General features: G+C 33.2%; 1 long non-coding RNA gene across 1 annotated transcript; it reads right to left on the reverse strand.

Moving 5' to 3' along the window:
- Positions 1–18,204: 18,204 nt before the first annotated feature.
- Positions 18,205–19,675, reverse strand: LOC115235547. Its single transcript, XR_003884046.1, has 3 exons — positions 19,572–19,675; positions 18,663–18,893; positions 18,205–18,574 (listed from the first exon to the last, which is right to left on the reverse strand). It is a non-coding gene; the product is annotated as an uncharacterized LOC115235547 (long non-coding RNA).
- Positions 19,676–20,107: the final 432 nt, after the last annotated feature.

Raw genomic sequence — 20,107 nt, forward strand, 5'->3', positions numbered from 1 at the left:
AATATTTTATAATACACTTATCTTTTTATATATTTTATACTTATAATATCATACAGAAACACGAACATGTATAAAATCGTATGACATGATAATGTGTTTTCACAAAACATTTCGATTTAGATATTTGTTTAAATAAATAGTTTGCTTAAAACGTGGTCAGCGCGATATGTACTACTTTATTTTTGCAACGTACGCATAAGTTATTAGCGAAATTGCGTGCTACGTCACGAATAGAATTGACTTTCGTGCTTGAAATATCTTCATAAGTTACCTGCCAAGTATCGGTTTCTAGCACGTCGATACCTTTTAACCTTATTGTTAGTCTCTCGTTATTCCCGCTGCATATTTAAAATCGAAAACAAACCGCTCGGTTTTAAATAATTCGCTATGGTCTCTTTTTTTTCACCAGATCGATATGTCTTAACATTAAATGCTGATTCGATACTATGTAAGGTATGTTTATCAAACGTGTACTAATATAATTTGAAATTTTACATACTATCATTTTAATCGTATTATATTGATATATTGATCCGACATTACCGAAGATGATGCCAATAGTAATCTAATAATATTAGATGTTAAATTTAGTTACGCGACTTTGCGTAAACTCAATAAACCTAATGCCATATGTAAAAAAATACAAAAAACTAATTTTTGAGTAAAATATTTCAAATTTCCTGCGCGTATAATTGTGTCATCATTTCAATTTCACGTTATCGTTCTTCCATCTCGTCGACGTTAAACAACCGAGACTTGTATTCTTGTATTCTTAATATTTAAATGGCCGTAATGATCTGGGGGGTGGGTCATGTATTCGGGCCAACAACAGGTTATATTAGAGTGTAAATTCAGTTTTTATGCGTATATACTGGAAGAAGAGAAGAGAGAGAAGGAAGGAATTTTTGTTGGGAGGTGGTAGGAAAGGAAAAATGGGAAAGCGCAGGCCAGGGTTGAGTCGAGAATCGAACCCGAGATCTCCGTGATGTGAGTCAGGCGCGCTACAATATTAGAGTGTAAATTCAGTTTTTATGCGTATATACTGGAAGAAGAGAAGAGAGAGAAGGAAGGAATTTTTGTTGGGAGGTGGTAGGAAAGGAAAAATAGGAAAGCGCAGGCCAGGGTTGAGTCGGGAATCGAACCCGAGATCTCCGGGATGTGAGTCAGGCGCGCTACACACTGAGCCACCGGAGGCCCCAAACAACCGAGACATTTGTATAAATTCGAGAACAGAGCTGATCGTATCGTAATTCGCGTAGCGTACACATATATCTGTTGTCACGCGAGACTACGAGAAATGCTGGCCGTAAAGTTTTCAATGAGCATAAGTCGCGTATGATAATCACGCGGGCGCGATCAAACTACGCGCAGAAATACGCCGTGAAATATATGCGTGACGCGATAACATTATCACACTCGCTATCCGCCGTTGCGTATATCTAGGATGATTATCCTTGATTAACCAATTTTGGGATATCGATCTTAAAAAATCGGGACACAATAAAAAAATCGGGATTTTTTTATTGGTATAATTTTAATTATGAAATATAATGCGGTTATAATATTGCAATTTTATTGAGTTTTTTTTTTTTATAATACCGGCTAATATTATAGAAAGAACCAGCCTTCGACTATGGAGGTTCGTTTTGTATTTAATTTTAGATTGATTAATTTAATGGTTGACTCCTATCTTGACTCTTATCTTTGGTTTGTATTTACTATTCATACTCAATATCAAACAATCAACAAAACATAGGCTTTTATTATTTTTTAATACAAATAATCATTAGTTTAAAATTAAATTGATAAAGTTCTTAAAATAAAATTAAAAACAATTTATTATTATGTTTTATATTATTTATTTTATGTTATGTGAAAAATCGAAACAAATAGCGTCCCGTTTAAGGTTCTTTCGGGGCGCTTCTAATGAGAGCCGAAAATCCGGATGTCCCAGAAAATTCGGGACGGTTGGTCACCCTATATATATCCCTCGCGCGCACTTTGCGCGTTCTCTTTATTGAACTCTCTGTCCCGAGATATCCGTCGATTTTTGTCCACCCTCTAACTCGTCGATGATAATTTAAAGGAACAAGCTTTATACCCCCCCCCCTCTCTCTCTCCCGAGCCCCCGATGGTTTTCCTCCTCCTTTTTTCTCCACGAAAATCTCGCGTGCGTTGTTCGTTCGATGATTAATGCGATTCCTGTCGAGATTGCGTTTGCCACCTTTGTCTCTGCTTTTATTGAGTTTTTTTTTTTATAATACCGGCTAATACTATAGAAAGAACCAGTCTTCGACTATGGAGGTTCGTTTTGTATTTAGTTTATTTTAGATTGATTAATTTGATGATTGACTCCTATCTTGACTCTTATCTTTGGTTTGTATTTACTATTCATACTCAATGTCAAACCTCCTTTTTTCTCCACGAAAATCTCGCGTGCGTTGTTCGTTCGATGATTAATGCGATTCCTGTCGAGATTGCGTTTGCCACCTTTGTCTCTGCTCAACCGAAATATGAATTATATATCCACGCAGGATATACGTGCGCGAATTTCGTGATGGTCCGATAGTTTGAGAATAAGCTTGGCACGCAGTGATAACGATATTAGTATAGAAAAACGAAAACCGTCAAGGGTAGAAGGATGATTTATATCTCGCATGAGCTTTTATCATAAACGAGTGTCATAAGAGAATTGTTTTATCTGTTCTTTCATCCTTTTTGTGCGTTTTATTATATAGGTCATTTATATCAGTTCGCTTATTTTTTCTAACAATTCATATATATATATACGTCTTATCATTTATTAAAAAGAAAAATGTATCATGCTTGACAGATAGATAGATAGATATTAACTACTTTTTTAACACGCAACCGTAAAATGTAATATTTCCATCATCGTAAATTCTTTATATATATAGGTTACATACAAGAGTGGATACGATCATACCGTAAACTATTGATAATTTCACATTCACGCGATCAATGACAGTCTGATGCAATTTCCCGCGATATCTTTTCGTTTTGCTGACTGAAAGATATAGATTCGCAGGTTAGAGATACGATATTCCACGCTGCTTCCGAGGGCGAAGTATGTTAAGTGACACGTGATGAATATGATACAGAGAGATAGGAAAGTGTAATGTCAATACTTTCAAAATTCCTGTACCTTATGAAACCGGACAACTGATTTCTCTTAACGCTATTCATCCTGATTTATGAGCCTGGTTAAAATTTCTCATGCAGTGAAATATGATTCATAGTGTAACACGTTGTTCGTAACTCTGAAACTGGACTTTCCTTCTCAAAAGAGACGATGTTTATTCTTCGGAAAAAAAATGTATTGCCCGAGAGGCAAGGAAATTTCTTAACATATTTAATAATCTCTCCATAATACTCTCTTTAATGTAAAAATTTTGTAATTTAAAAGCATTCTTGATTTTGATAAGATTTTAAATATTTCCTTTTGAAAAAAATGCAGTAAAAATTATGCATGTAATTTGGAGTTAAAATATTTCAAACGATATATATATATTCGGTATCGCAAATATTCTACACTACACTATCTCAAATGTTTTAAATCGGTAAACACATTAAGAGTATGTTATATAAAAAATATTATTAAAAAATGTTATAAAAAATTATATTTTATATATATTAATATCAAAATTAATTTTTTTAAAATGTTTTACAGAGATGTTTCAAATTTATAATAATTTATGTTATGTTATATAAACGAGTTTATCTTTAAAATTTGTATTCTTTAATCATTTGAACCTTTAGCTTGGATGAAAAATAGCGAACAGATTCTGTCAAGCGCACGAATGTCGAAAATTGAAATTGAGCCTTCGACAAATCCATCGTCGCTGCGAAAGGGAAATAGTAGCAGTCGGCTATAAACGAGGTTGCAAGCGCAATGTAACGAGATATTGTAACCGCGTGTTTGTTCCTAAAACTCTGGCAGATTGAAGTCTGTCTCTTTTTTAGGGTAAGTCTCGACGTGCCGCTTGGAGGAAAAAAAAATGTATATATATATATATATATATATGCATTTTTTTACTACTATCTCTTTTTATGGTTGCAATTCCACACGTAAACGTCTCTGGGGAACTGACGTGCGGAATACGTAAGTTCGCGGTCCACAACGTGATGCGTCCCTTCTGCATACGAAATATGCTGCTGCTTTTTTTCTTTTTTCGATTGACAGAATTACATGTGTACTCGAAATATCGGTATACTGGGATTTCGCGCCCTGCGTGAAAGATTCGATTCATCGGACCGAAGCGAATACTCGATCACTCGATTTATATTCGGGCTCAAAGATATTTAAAAGGACTCGATGTGATATTTGCATAGTCAAAAAATAAATGCTTTTAATTCGGCGCAACTTGGTTAGGTTTATATTTTTCCGTAATGTGTACATCTTTAAATAATAAAAAGGTGGTCGTTCAAGTGATGTCGTAGGGACATCTCCAGATCTCGTGACCCTCCTTGTATCAGAATAACTTTTGCGAGATGTCGACCGTCGACCGGATCGACCGTTCGCACGGATGGGAAATCTGTGACGCGAGAGGGATGTCGCTTGTGCGTAGGAAATGTTTTTCAGGATTGATTCACGAGTTATTGATGAATCAGAGTGTTGATTAGACTATTGGATGGGGACCCAACGTTGCTTTTGGACAAATGGTACAATTTTGCTTGTGGTGAACATGCTCATAGCGCGAGAAATGGCATTTCTCTTAGAAATGGCACAAATTTTAGTCTTTTTTTTTAATATTCTAAAAAAGGTACGTTTTTAAAATAATTGCTTTTTTGTGACAGTTAATAGAGAAACATCAATATTTGCATTAATAGATTACATGAATAATAAAAAAAAGCAGTTAATATTATATATGTATAATTATATGTACTTACTATTTTAACTATATGCTACATTAATACATGTGACATTTTTTTATTTTATTAATATAACAGCTCAACAAAAAAAAAAAAAAAAAAAAAAAAAAAAAAAAAAAAAAAAAAAAAAAAAAAAAAAAAAAAAAAAAAAAAAAAAAAAAAAAAAAAAAAAAAAAAAAAAAAAAAAAAAAAAAAAAAAAAAAAAAAAAAAAAAAAAAAAAAAAAAAAAAAAAAAAAAAAAAAAAAAAAAAAAAAAAAAAAAAAAAAAAAAAAAAAAAAAAAAAAAAAAAAAAAAAACGGAACAGGACTAGTTCATGAAAATAGCCCTTTATTGCAACTTTAATTGCAAATTTTTCAAAATTTTGACGCGACGGAGCAATTTCGAAACCGGATTCGTGTTCAGCGTCCAAAAACTTATAAGAAACGACTAGTCCTGTTCCGGTGTTCGAAAAAAAGTTATTTTTTGTTGAACGATGTAATGTAAAGATATTTCACTAATAAACATATATAAAGTAATAGATGAATACTATATGACATTTTGTCGCAGATCCGGCGTTTATTTCAAATATTATCGATTCATGTTAGTTACACTCAATCAGACGAACGATTCGTTACTATTTACAAGAATCGTGATATCGACTAACTGTTGCCACACCGTTGCCTTGAATAATTAGCACGCGATTATTGCCAATAAATAGGTAGGTATCTCAAGAAGAGACGCGCTCGCATTTTGCATCTCGCTCGTCTTGCGATGGCAGAGTTTCCAACGAAGCAAAAAAATTCATTAATTAATTTACATAGTTCCGCGAAGTATGTTCGACTTATCGATCAGTCTTAATTACTTCAACGAAATTCCAAAGATGAACACAAGTTGCAGAAACAAATTTTTTTGATCATCTTTTTCGTAATTACTGTACCAAAATATAATAACAAGTAAAACGTTAGGAGATGTCAAGATATCTCTTAAATAATTTTATTCTTTCTATAGAGAAGGAGAGAGAGAGAGAGAGAGAGAGAGAGAGAGAGAGAGAGATCAATTCTATGCCAACTTTTTATTTGGAAATTTTTTTCAGAGATACTTTGAAAACTCATCAGTTCAGGAAGCAATAAATTGATTAAAGGCCTGCAATATGTATAGCGTGCGCGTTAATTACAAGAAAGATATAGTTACAAAATAAGTAAAGTCAATAATAAAAGAAACAAGAGAATATTGCGAAAAACAGCGGTCAAGGCTTTTGTTCGTTTTCTGCTCTATGGTGAATTATACGCGCGTTGTTCTTTCTTTAAACATTCTGTGAAACTTATGAAAACGCGTCTCTTTATAAATACGCATGCGGTGCTAATTTATTAAATTTATTACTTTTGTCTCTTGTAATGTTTTTGCAATATAAATAAAATCACTCACATTAAAATTGCAGTTGGAATACTCGAGCGTTCTAGTTATGTAAGCATATACATATATATATGAAAAACATATTCTTTTTTTCTAAGAATAATAAAAAAAAATTTTAAACACGAAATTGGGAAAATTTTAAGGTTTTTAGCTTTGTCATTACATTTTTTTATAATATTTGATGAATAGCAACATAGACCAAATTTTTTTAATTTTTTGTTAATGTCGCGTTAATGGAATTGAGAGAGAAGAAGTAACGTTCACATGAAAATTTTCCGTGAAAAAAATTACATTATATTTTTTACGACGCACGCACGAGCATAGAAAAACTAATATTAAATATGTTAATTATAAGAGAGTAAAGTAGTAGTGATGGGACAAATGCAAATAAAAATTCTATGTAGATATACATATTTAACTAGATTGTGTGTATGCAGCTGCATGTTATGCTCGTATTTAAGTGATAACAAAAAACTGCGATAGGCAACGTTACTTGACAAACGACAAGCAATATCGAGCAATAATAAATTTTTGCGGTTGATAGCCGTGTTATTCTATTTTATCATGTCTATATGGCTCGATTAAGTCGACGAAGAGTTAATAAAATTCGGATTCGTATCCGACAAGGTAATAGAAAATCCATGACGACCCCATAAAGATCCTTTATCTTCCGCATTGTAGCACAGATCACAAGAGAAAGGAATCAATCGAGACGGTTACATCTCTTACAGGAATAAAATCCTGTGTCATTTTGTTGTATCTCTCTTTCTTCAATTTGTACTTGACACTAAATCATAATTAAACGAATTGATTCACGCAATAGCTACAAGGACAGCCATGTTTCCCGTAAATAAATTTATTGGACCATTTAGTTCATCGTTTATACGCGTGCATCCTACAAATCGCCACTGTTGTTGATTCTGATATTTATAAGTCGTTATTTGTCATGTAGATGTTTTCCCTCTTATAATATGTAATTCATTCATTATTATATAATTATATGTAATTCATTTTTCTTAAACTGACATGTTTGAAGCTGTTTTTTATTCTACTATATTTACCAATTTTTCTCTTTTTTAAAAAATTATAAAAATTTATTATTTTTGTATTGTCATTATTGTCATTTGCTCAACATTTAGTTCAAAAATTTATTTCTAATTGTAAAATTGTACTTCAAAAATCGATTTTAAATTTAAGTTTTCTCTCAGGGGAAATTTCTAAATTTAGACTCGATTATCGTGAGCTTGTTTTCCCGACTAGAAATACATTTTTAAAAGAAGCAGTCTCTTGAAGCTAAATATAAAAACTAAAAAAAAAAAACAAATATGTGAGATCTACCAAAGATCTAAAGCATAAGAGTAATTGAAAAAAATTGTATTCTTTCAAGAGAAGTATTATTTCTAGACTTATATGTTATAAAAATGGATATTTATATATACAGTGGCGAATATATACAGGGTGGTCCTCGTAACGGTCGCCACGATTTTTAAGTTTGCTTTTTTATGGAAAGAAAAAATGTTTGGTCAATTTTTATTATTGCAATTTGTTGCCGGTTAGAAACTGATAAATTTCTGTTTATGACTTTTTTATGTCAGATTATTGTAAGTGCCTTAAAAATCGTGGCGACCGTTACGAGGACCACCCTGTATATTAATTACATACTCGCGATGTTACTCCATGTAAAATTCTCAGATTCAGAGATTTAAGGGACAAATTCAATGCTCTCACTCGTTATATTTATCATGCTACATCGCCGCGTTTACATTTTCTAATCTTGCCATATCGCGATGATAAAACGTAATGCGCCGGATGCACGATATAAATGCCGCGGAACAACGTCGGGTGTAACGCGTTTGTGAAGCCTCAATTTCTCTCGCAGGATGTTACGAGGGATAAGTTCCATCATATGCAATATGTACGTACTTGTCGCAAAGGAATCGACGTCGAAGGACGAGGGAAAACATAAACTTACAGGGCTTTCCCGATAGCAGTAGGATGGCGAAGGGGGTGAAGTGCGGCGAGAGGAAAATACGCGCGCACGTACACATACTCGGCTTCGCCGCCCTGCCGATCAATAGCTACAGGTGGCAGCCATTTCCTAGCCAACGTCGGCCTTTCTCTCTCTCTCTCTCTCTCTCCCTCCCTTTCCCTCTCTCTATCTGTCTTTCTACGTTATCCTTGCGAAATCACCTACGTTACGACCGACGACAGCCGATTCGGCCGAGCACGAAACGGACAACTGAGAGCGTGAGAGCTTTGTCCTGCTTGCAAACTAGGCGTTATCAAATGTGATACAAGGTCGTGCGCGAAATAGATACATCCTACACGATATAAATGCGTATCAACGTACAGAGAATTGGTGATTAAGGGAAGATGAATTTTGTAGGATTCGAAATAATTAATTTTGTATAGTATTGAGTTATATTGTTGTGAAGTATGATTTTATCTCTTTCTCTCTCTCTATTATATATACAATATAACTATAAAATATACTTTCTTTTTTATATTGTTACTTGTCATTTAATTTTATTTAAAAATGACACTTTTAAAAGTTCTGACATTTGTTAGGAATTTGTATCTGTGACAATACAGCTAATAATTGATAATGCTCACAATTACCAATCGGCACTTCACATTTGCTACGCATAACTATATATATGAGTATAATTTTTATTGGATGTATAAAATAAATAGATAAATCAAATCGTCAGATACAAATATTCCGGACGAATATCGACACTTTAAATCTTTAAAAAGTGTCATTTTAAAATGAAATTAAATGATGATGGACAATGTAATTTCTGTATTTGTTATAAAGAAAAAATATGTATTTTTATGTGTTTCTCCTCATATATGTAACATTACAGTATATCAATATTAATCGTCTATGTTTTATTATTGTAAAGGCGTTTTCTTATATCTTCTAATACATATTTTTCGCGTTTAAAATCAGTGCTTCATGCTTGAATATGTAATCACTGGTGATTCGTAATGACTTTACAAGAAAAATATTATAAATAATTTTATCAACGCATATTTTCTGCGCGTGTCAAAATTGGCTTGGTGAAATTCGTCCTACACAATCTGACGATGAATGAAAGGCAAGTGAAGATGGTATTAGATTCCTAACGACATATTCGATTCACCGTGCTCTCTAAATTCAGAGCACTGATAAGAAACAGTTTCTGCCTTCATGCACCGGCGGGAAGGTACTCGAGCGTGTGTAACTTGAGATTCTCGTCAACAAGGTTGACTTCTTGCATCTCTCAATTGCAATGAGTGCGTTTTCACCTCCGCTTATCTTGTCCCGTATACACACGTGTGTGTGTGTGTGTCGCTGGAAATTGCGCTAAATCGCGGAAGCGAGCCCTCCGGGACTGAGTTTATCTCGTGCTTGATTGCGACGCGGAACGAGCTTCGATTCGCTGGCAGCTCTTAATCGAGTCGATCGATGGTGCAACGTGCACAAAAGCCTTCCGTTTCTGGTAAAAGACGAGGTAAGGAGAGTCGCCGAAGCTAACCTTGAGCAAGTAAAGCGAACAAGATTAATAACGAAGCTAATGAATAATGCTACCGCGTGTTCGGATAAGAACACTTACAAATTAAGTTTTGAATACACTTATCTAATTCGAGAACCGAAAGATCGACTACCGAAGAATCGAACAAATCTGTTTAGTGACAATTTGATCATAGATTATGATTCGCTATTAATTAAACATCACAGTTAAATTGTAAATGTATCAAAACAGATTACATGTGAATGCGCCTTATGACATTTGCGAGTTAGAGCCTGTTGTGTACAATTTTCAGCGTAAACATTTTGTTTATCGTTTAAACTGACCTTTTGTGAATATCGCGCGAAACATCAAATTTCCGGACTCTCTTATGCATGCGAAACATGCGGAGCGAATTAATTTTCGCAGCCGCGGTATTCATCAATAGAGGATCGTTCTTTCCTTCAGGAAATAAAGGGACATCTCCAAGTACGAAGCCGCGCGATATTGATTAAATAACGTCGCGCGTATTGCAATCCATTTCCGTCGGCTTAATTAGAACGGCCGCTAGAATAAGTCCGTTCCGCGTGTGTATATGTATGTGTATGCGCATCAGCTGAATTTCCAGGAATATTCAGTGTGTATGTATATGTGTGTGTGGAATGTGTACAGGGCTGATTTTATACCGCAAACCTCGACCCAAATATCGGTGTTCCGGATTGATAATATCATAGTTAAAGGCTTGACGATTTTAATGGACGATATCGCGAATTATTGCATTATCGCTTATCGTTTACCCTTCGTTTATTGATAATCTCCGTATGTTCCGTATGTTGCGGTTTGTTGTCCAAATTTGCATCGCAATAATTTGATTAAAAACCTTATGGCGTTTCTCCGTTCCATCGAATTTTTAATTAAATGATACGAAAATAAAAGGAAAGTATCTTCTGCAAATTTCTATTTTTTCTTTTTTGAATTTTCGGAAAGCAATTTTAGAGATTGTATCTTAATTCCCACAAATAAAAGCAACAGGATTAACATTCAATATTTCGAATTAAATCTTGAAATGAAAGAAAAAGATCAAACGATTTATACGAATCTCTAACATGCGAAGAACTTTTCAACTTTATCAGAAAATCTTTGGAGGCGGAGGATATGAGTTTGGTATATCCCTTAATTCTACTTTCTTTATATAAGTTTCCTTTTATTCTATCCAAGGAATAAACGGAAAGGAATGTAATATAATTCTTTCTTAAGGATGTCAATAAGCCTTGATCGAAACTAGTAAGATAACTCGAAAGCAATATTATACGCTTTTGTGTACCACAGTCACAGTTATTGGCTGTCTTCCAATGTAATCGAGATTGCATTTTGGCAACGTATCAACATCGTTTATCAACTCGTCGAAATGCCTTCTCTTCGTCCATATGATTTTTACACAATTGAAATAAAGATTGCGAGAAGTCATTGTTGAGAAATTCTGAAATTCTCATTTTACATATGTATACTCAAAGTTTGATAAGAAGAATAAAACGCGAGATTTAAGATTTATATTTACCAGAAATATAAATTTCCGTACCCGGGTCACGTATAACTACCTCTTTGTTTTCTGAGAAGTCAAAAGATATTATTTATACCCCAAGCCAAGAAAGATGCACAGGATGTGCGATAAACAGGAAAATGTATCACAAACCTTGAATAAGTCATTTTGACAATTCATGCACACAACTTTGTAATATTAAATAAATCTTTCATGTTGTTTTCTTCAATATTTTCCTTAAAAATTTTGATTGATCGTTCATTTGACACAATCAATCTGTACGCACAAGCTTATGTAAAAGTTTTCATCCCCTTAAAATTCCACTTTATTTGCGGAAGTCGATTTGTCTTTCGATTGTCTTAACTTTTCTTTTGACATGGCGTATAGGAAACGCCTCAGTGCAGCCATTGAAGTCATCATTAATAATTATCCGTCCTTAGGTACGACACTTTAATACCTGACAGCTTCATTAGCGAACTCTGTTATGGATGACCCTGCCGTAAAAGTTTAGCGTCCTTCTCGTTATCCCTTTAATGGACTATACGCTCGTTGCCTTTACGATCTACTCGGCGTTGCTAGCAAACAGTAACGAATTACTGTCACAATATGCGTTGCACGAGCTACGCTGTCACAAAAGTAGTTGCAATGTGATTTATTTCACATTTAATGGTAATATTGTTTTTCAGATTTTAAATAAAAAAATAAAATCAATTAATTACGCATAATGATACATGATAAATCTGTGTGAATAATTGTGGCTTTTAGAATTATGACATATCTTTTATGAACGTTATTTTTAAATATTACTGAAAATAAAAATATTGTACATTAAAATTTTACTTTTCTTTCGGAGGAAGCTGCGTGATAAAATATAAAGGAGGTATTAAACATATATCTCTCGTTTTCAATTTATTAGTGGAATCGATAACCTCACATTGCCTCACCGCCATATAATGTTGTCGGGTGCGATTTAATTACCAAACCTAATAAGTGGTTTGCCACGAAATCGAAACTGGTGATCAAATAAGCATTGATAGTAAAGAAGAACGATTAGCAAACGTTGATAGTCAAATCAGGTTTCATAAAGTCAATTGATTCAGAGTTTTGTTGTAATAGTTATAAATTATTAATTTAAAAAAATGATTTAAATAAAAGTCTAAAGTTTCTTTTTTAGCAGATTATTTAGAAAAATCATAATAGTTTAGCGTTATATACGATACCATTTTTTAGCCATACATTTTATATAAAAATCGATTTTCTTTAATGGAGAGATTAATGGACAATGAATCCAACATCAAAACAAGTTCAAGAATATAATCTATTTAACATGCGTAATTATTCATAAAACAAAATGTAAAAACATAAAACATAAAAATATCAAAAATTACGAGGTCTCTCTCTCTCTCTCTCTCGATATTGTTTCTATAGATTGAAAGTATCATGTGTTTGTTAGATTTTACTGTAACAAATGTTAGTGTTTTATTGTAATCATTAAATTCTTATTGAAACCGGAGAAAATTTTACTGCACACCAATTTGTTATAGCCGTCCTGTATCGTAAACAGAGATTGATGAGTTGCCATCAATCAGCCATTTTAACATTTGTTTTATGTACCATAAAACAAAATTACAACAAATTTATTGAATTATTTCTGTAATAAAAGTACAATTTCATTAAATTTTGTGCAATATGTTTGTCATGTTGATTGTGATTAATTAGATGTAGCTTTTAGTTTTCATGATGTAACAAAGTAAGATAAATAAACGTTGTAAAAACATTGTGAAAAGAATAACGTCGCTTTTTCAATGCTGTGATATTCAATGAAGTTTATTAACTCTTTTAAATTAATTTAATTTTCACACCGTAATCATACGTTACTGCGCCTTTGCATGTGCATGTAACTTTTGCTGTGGTCGCAAGAGAAAACTTTCAGACTAATCTGCTCTCAGAAAAAGGAGGGGGAAGGTAATTCCCGCAAAGTGGTGGCGCATAACGAGATCTCTCGCGGGAGTCGCGTTTTTCTTGGAAAGTCACTTGGAAATTTGCGCCGTTTACAGAGCCGTGAAAATTATTCGACTAAGGCAGGCTGACAATTTTGCATTTTTCTTAGATTCCTCTGTCAGTGGAGTTTGAAACTTTTAATGCATTTATATTTATAGTTACTATCGCGGTATTTTTTTCGTCAATACGCTTTATAGTTGTCTTTGGACTGTCGTTATGTCCTGAAGATAAGCTTATTTTATTTAAAGGAATAAATAAAAAATATAAAATCTCTCCAAGTATGATCATTATTACACCTTCGTGGCGCAATATGATGCGGAGGCCGCTTTGCCGCTTGAATAAAAAATGAGAGGAAATCGGACGTAGCGGTGGGTAATTCATGATGTAGAATTGTGCGCATTGATCTCTAGGAAGCCGGGCGTGCCTACGAGAAATTGGATTAATTTTGTACATAAGAGGGAACGATGCGCGCCGTATATATAAATAATATAACACCATCATAGCTGAACTTACATACTATCAATTAAAGAGGCTACAGTTAGAGTTTCAGCCATAAATGTAGTAAAAACTAAATATGGGGGAAAGTAGGGTAAAATCGGATAGGCTAGTCAAACGAGGTACCTCTATTTCTTCGTTATAAGTGCTACTATCTTTGGCTAACTCGTGTTATTAGTTATAGATTGATGCCAACATTATTTTGAGATGAACCGTGGCCACGTGCACACGATATTGCTTTTTTGAGAGAAGTTCAACATTTTTGAGCCAAAAAAAAACCATACCGAGACAACAATCGAATCGTTATGGACTTTTTTTACACAGAACATCTGCTTCGGTAAATGCAGCATTGCATTCTGTACATATTAGAGAGTATATCTACACTAGTTTCGATCGTCATTTTGTACGCCGGAATATACAACCGCCGTGTTTGATACTTTCCTTGTAATGGGGCAAAACCGGGTACTTACACATCTCATGTAATGAAAAGAGGAAAAACTGTTATCCTGACTTTGTGTCTCCCTACAAAAAGCAGTTGGAAACGAAAACAGTAGGGCAAAATCGGGTATTTTGACTTCTCCAAAAAATCTTGTTATTCTTGGTAACCAAATATTTTTTTTAGCAACTAGCCTCATTTTCTCAAAGTTTAAGGTCCACTAAAGATTACTAATGGTCAATAAAATTTTTTTTGTCTGATTTTTTGTAGGAAGAAAAATTCAAAAAAGTACCCGGTTTTACCCTATTTTCCCCTACATACCTTATATTCGTGCTTGCAATTAGAGTGATAGAAGTTTAACTCTCAGAGCAAATAAAAAATTCACCATAACATCATTCCCATTTAAAAAAAATTATTAAAATCAAGAAGGGAATAATTTTAATCATATTATTTTATATAAATAAGACCAAGTTTATATATTTCATTGTTAATATTGCAGCAATATTTCCCTTGTGTTTAAAAGACCCGATTGAATCCGCTACGGACGACGCTTTGGTACTGTGGGACAACAATCGGATGTTGGTGACACAACACGCTCGGGCAGTCGTGCAACACGTAATAAACCCACCAGGTAACAAACGCGGATGCGCGACACGCACGTGCGACGCACAGGAATGAAATTTGATATGGGATAATAGATTCGAATCCGTTCTCGCGCAAGTACACACGCGCATACACGCAGGATCGATGCATTGCTGTACATAGGGACGCTATGCACACACACACACACACACACACACACACACAGAATATCGCATATGTATGATGTGTATGTGATAATGTATATATAAATGTGCGCGACACACTTTTACGCATGATGAAAGTATCCGATGGTGCGATAGAAATTTCCGCTCGTGAAAGGATGAAAATATCGCGACTTTCGAGGCAAATATTACTTTTATGATTTTTTTTTTCAAGCGGATATACTACCGTATAAGATAGGATAAATAAAATATTAGATTCGAATTTCTGATAGAGTATATATATGTCCTATGTATATATCATATTGACATATTGTAGAAATACATTATGTTTGTATGTGATAAAAATTCATTTGCTTTGGTTTCAAGCAAACAACAGGCCGAGAATTTTCATCATAAAATAAATATTAATTTTGGTCTCAAGAGGGGATATTGTATCCGTGTTGCGTTTATTTTAAATTTCCGTCACGTAGTTATTGCGTATGTCATATCTGTGGAACGTATTGGTATATAAAATATTTTCTCTACAACAATTTTTTACCTACAATCAATTTTAGAAGCTCTTAAAAGTAAAAATATCTTAATGAGATAGATCTGTCGCGAATATAAAAAAAAAACACAAAATTTATTGAGGATTCAATGACTTGCGATGAAAGTGATGTTCTTTAACAAGAACGAAAGTTTTCTTTCGTTTCGCTAAGAGGAAATCGGATAACGAACCGTTGGTTAACATAGATCGATTAGATTCATTCATTATGATCATGCTTTCGCGCGTGCGAGTGAATTTCAGAGAACAATTCATCTTCTCCTGTCTTTGCTCCGCGAGCTTGGTAAAAATAAAAGACAAGCCGTAATGCTAAAAACATCACACATCGTAGAACTCTATTTCGAGTTGACACGGTTGGAGGATCGATCGTTACTAACTCAATACTATTTACGAGATTTTCGAATGACGAGCACGTATGGCAGAAAATGAGGTCGCGTGTGAAAATAACGAGCTTTACAGAGCGACGACGAGTGTTGCGTCAAATGACTTTTTTCTTCCTATTAAGTAATGTTAACACATATTATTTCGATTTAATTAAGATTTCATTGGAATAATAGAATTAGGAGAGAGAGAAATAGAGAGGGGAGAGGGAGGGGAGATAGAGAGGAGGGGGGGGGGGGGAGAGAAAAGAAAGAATTCACTTCTATCGCCAGTATCTCCGAATTTAATATTTAAAATTTGATATCAGAATTTAATGAGATAATTATTAAAAAGGCTTTAGACATATTTTAAATTATAACCAAATTTTAGATATATAAACAAATAAATTTATTAAAATAAACTTAATTATATTTCGCTGTTTAATTAATTAATTTCCATTTTCTATCTCCGTTTTTTACTGCTTTGTGTATGTGTGTATGTACGTATATGCATAATAATGTTTAAAAAAGTATAGCATTTTTATATTGAGAATAAAAATAGAGACTAATTATCTATATAAAAAAATTTGAAAGCGTGTTGCTTTATATTTATTACTTTTTCTTCAAATATTTTAAATAGCAAACGAAACACGTATGTATTGATTGCTCCTTATCGTAATCGCATAGCGAATGCTCACCTTGTTCGTCACTTATATCTACCAGAGTCATACAACGCCATAGTTGAAATCTCGCATTCAATGTTAAGTTTTTCTCTTTCTTTTTTTTTTTTTTTAAATGTCTTTGCGTACGAAGATACGGGCGAGAACAATCCTGAGGAGGTAAAGTTTCCTCGAAAGCTAGTACGTACTTAAATTCACTGTAAGATAGATGTGACAGCACTGACACACAAGGGAAAGAACATTATATCTGATCGGCCATGACAAGAAGAAGCAGCTAGCATGTGATCAACCGAGTAGTAACAGCTAAAATTATTATCCACGAGAATTCACTAACGATATTAGGATCGATACCAGGCAGTGGATAATAGAATTATCATAATGTTTGTCGAAGTATAAGTATCAGAATAACGTATTACATTTTGCTCGGTTAAAATAAACAGAATTAATAACATTACCGTATTAAATTTTCATTTTTGACATGCGACATTTTCTGTCAGTCGAATCTTTAAAACTGCTGATATACATATATTCATATATATTCATCATTACTTATTATAATATATCTATATTATAATAAAATATGTCAGTATAATATACACACACATATGCTATATATAGTATATATATTTATTTAAAACTCTTTTCTGGATTTATATATAATATCTTCAAGTTTAAATTTACTTTATAATAGACGTAAGTAATTCAAAACAACCTGATGTCCTTGGAATGTCATATTTTTGAGCAAATTCTGAGACGATTTTTCCTTTTGTAAAATTTTGTCCAAAGCTTAGTTTTTGAATTATAATTGAAAATAATTAGCTACTTAAATACCATTAGAAACATTACTGTTTTTACTGCAGTATTTTATTATCACTCGCAAATATTAATTTTTACACAAATTAAGGCATAAAATGCCACGATAAATAATATTTATTGTAAAATTGTGAAGTGAGTTTCGTGACGCGTTGCGTCGTCCCTGCCTGCCCGTTGTGCCAGACTTGTAAAAGTAGCTAATTCAATTATATTGTAGCTATTTTTGATTATAACTCAAAAACTAAGCTTCGGATAAAATTTTGTAACAGGAGAAATCGTCTCAGAATTCGCTCAAGAATATGACATTTCAAGGACATCAGGATGTTTTGAATCATATATATATATATATATACATACCAGTGTGGATCAACTATAAACGAGACTTGTTCAAAAATTATTTATTCGATTAATACACGTGAAAACAAACACAAAATTATTTTTCTACTATAGCACCCACTAATATTTACACATTTTTGCCACCGCACTGGCAGTTTTTTTTATCTCTGTTTCATAAAAAGTAGCAGGACGAGTACGAAGTGAATTGCGCACGAACTCTTCCATTTCATCATCGTTGGAAAACCTTTCTGCCGCTAAGGCTTTTTTAAGATATCCAAACAAATCCATTATATGTGCGAATGCACATCAAAAATGCGTCTCGAAATAAAAAAACTGTCAACCCGGTGGCAAAAATGCTTAGATTTTAGTGAAAACTATGTAGAAAAATAACTTGGGTGTGCGTTGGAAATATGTATTTTGATCCAATAAAATGTTTTGGAAAAAGTTCGGTTTATATTTGACTTACCTACATATATGTGTACAATTAAAAGCGATTTTTGAATGTACGAGCACTGTTTCGATATAGTGATGTCAAAGGAGGAATCAACTTTGCTGAAAAGCTACAGAATTAATCGGGGGCCCGTTATGGGCCGCATATGATAGGGGAGAGGGAAAATTATCCACTTGTTGCTCCCTTGTTGTCTGAGACCTCTGCGTTATAGCAATCGTCGAACGTTCTTCCTGATCATCTTCTTGGCTTACAGTCATTGGGCACAAACGAAGGTATCAGGATGTTGGTAAAGACTGTATTTTTCTACCTTGCTATCACCTTGGAGGCATTTATCTTTTGTTTCGCTGGCGAATATATCAGCAATAAAGTGAGTATCTGAAATCACCACGATAGAGAATCTTTTCGCACAAAAAAAAGCCATTAAGTTATGTTGCTAGTGTAAAAGTAATGGGCTAATACTTACGCGATAATAAAGCACTGCGCTCGCGAGTGCCGAAGCACCTGACGCACCTGACGCACCTGGCTTCGCGTTTTTCATTCTTCCATCCTTCTCCACGTACCTGTCCCTCGTTTGCATTCTAGAGCAGAACGATCGCTGATACGACATACGAATCGCTTTGGTACGATCTCAAGCCTCGAGATAGTCGTATTCTGCTGTTTGTGATAATGAGATCGCAAAGGCGGCTGACGATCACTGCGGGAAAATTTATGGATTTATCGTTGGAAGGATTCACAGACGTAAGATTTCTGTAATGACGGAACTGTGGATTTTTTTATAGTTACGCATATATAAATTTAAGAATAGATATCGTAATGTACATTTAAATTATAATTTGATGACAATGCACTGTTTACGAGATCAATATTGGCTGTTCGTATTTAGCACTTAAATGTTTCCAAGTATAATTATGAAAGGACAGCTAATTAAATTAATTTAATTTGAAACGGGATAATATAATTTAAGGACAATAAAATTGACAATATATCACGTGTAATAGTAATTTTGGAAATTTGATACTTATTTTACATTATTTGTGTAACAATTGTTAAAAAACAGATATGATTAAACATAATTTATATCATTTATTTTGTTTATAATATGATTAAACTGTTTTATTTAATTGAAATCTACTTACTACAGAGTAAATTGATTCATTACATTTTATTTAATTTTTCAGAGTTTGAAAGCCTCTGCGTCGTATATGTCTGTTTTATATGCAATGTATTGATGCCGATAAAGCGTATATAAAACTGTATACACTGGCTGTGAATGTCAAAGTATTATCCATTTCCTACTGTAAATGGATTATACTAAACGACTTGATAATATGACACAGAGAAAAGCCGTTTAGTTAATATAATTCTATCTCACCTATAACATTATTTTTAGCGTGTGAATTGTTGCCGTTCTTTGTTCCTCTTCATTGGATCAAATATCTGACCATGATACAAGAGAATGAACGTATATAAAAAAAAAATGAAAAATTATTGTGCTGTTTTAATTAAGAACAATTTTACTATATATTAGTATATATTTACCAAAAATTTCATTATTAAAACCGTTAAAAACCGGATTTTAGTGAAAACTATGTAGAAAAATAACTTGGGTGTGCGTTGGAAATATGTATTTTGATCCAATAAAATGTTTTGGAAAAAGTTCGGTTAGGTTATTTGATTTATTTGATTTGATTTGTCTATGCACACAGAAAAATACATACTATATACAAGTAAATATTACTTGTTTCAAGTATTTCATAAGTTCATATATCCGCAAATCTATCATAAGTTCATCATAAGCATCAAATTTATTCAAAATATATTCTGAATCCTAATAAATTTAATACTTCAATCAAGAATATTAAATTATATAATTGAAAGAAATACATTAAATTTTTCTGATCTAATAAA

This window comes from Formica exsecta, unplaced genomic scaffold, assembly GCF_003651465.1.
Source record: "Formica exsecta isolate Colony F162 unplaced genomic scaffold, ASM365146v1 scaffold226, whole genome shotgun sequence".
NCBI classification, from domain to species: domain Eukaryota; kingdom Metazoa; phylum Arthropoda; class Insecta; order Hymenoptera; family Formicidae; genus Formica; species Formica exsecta.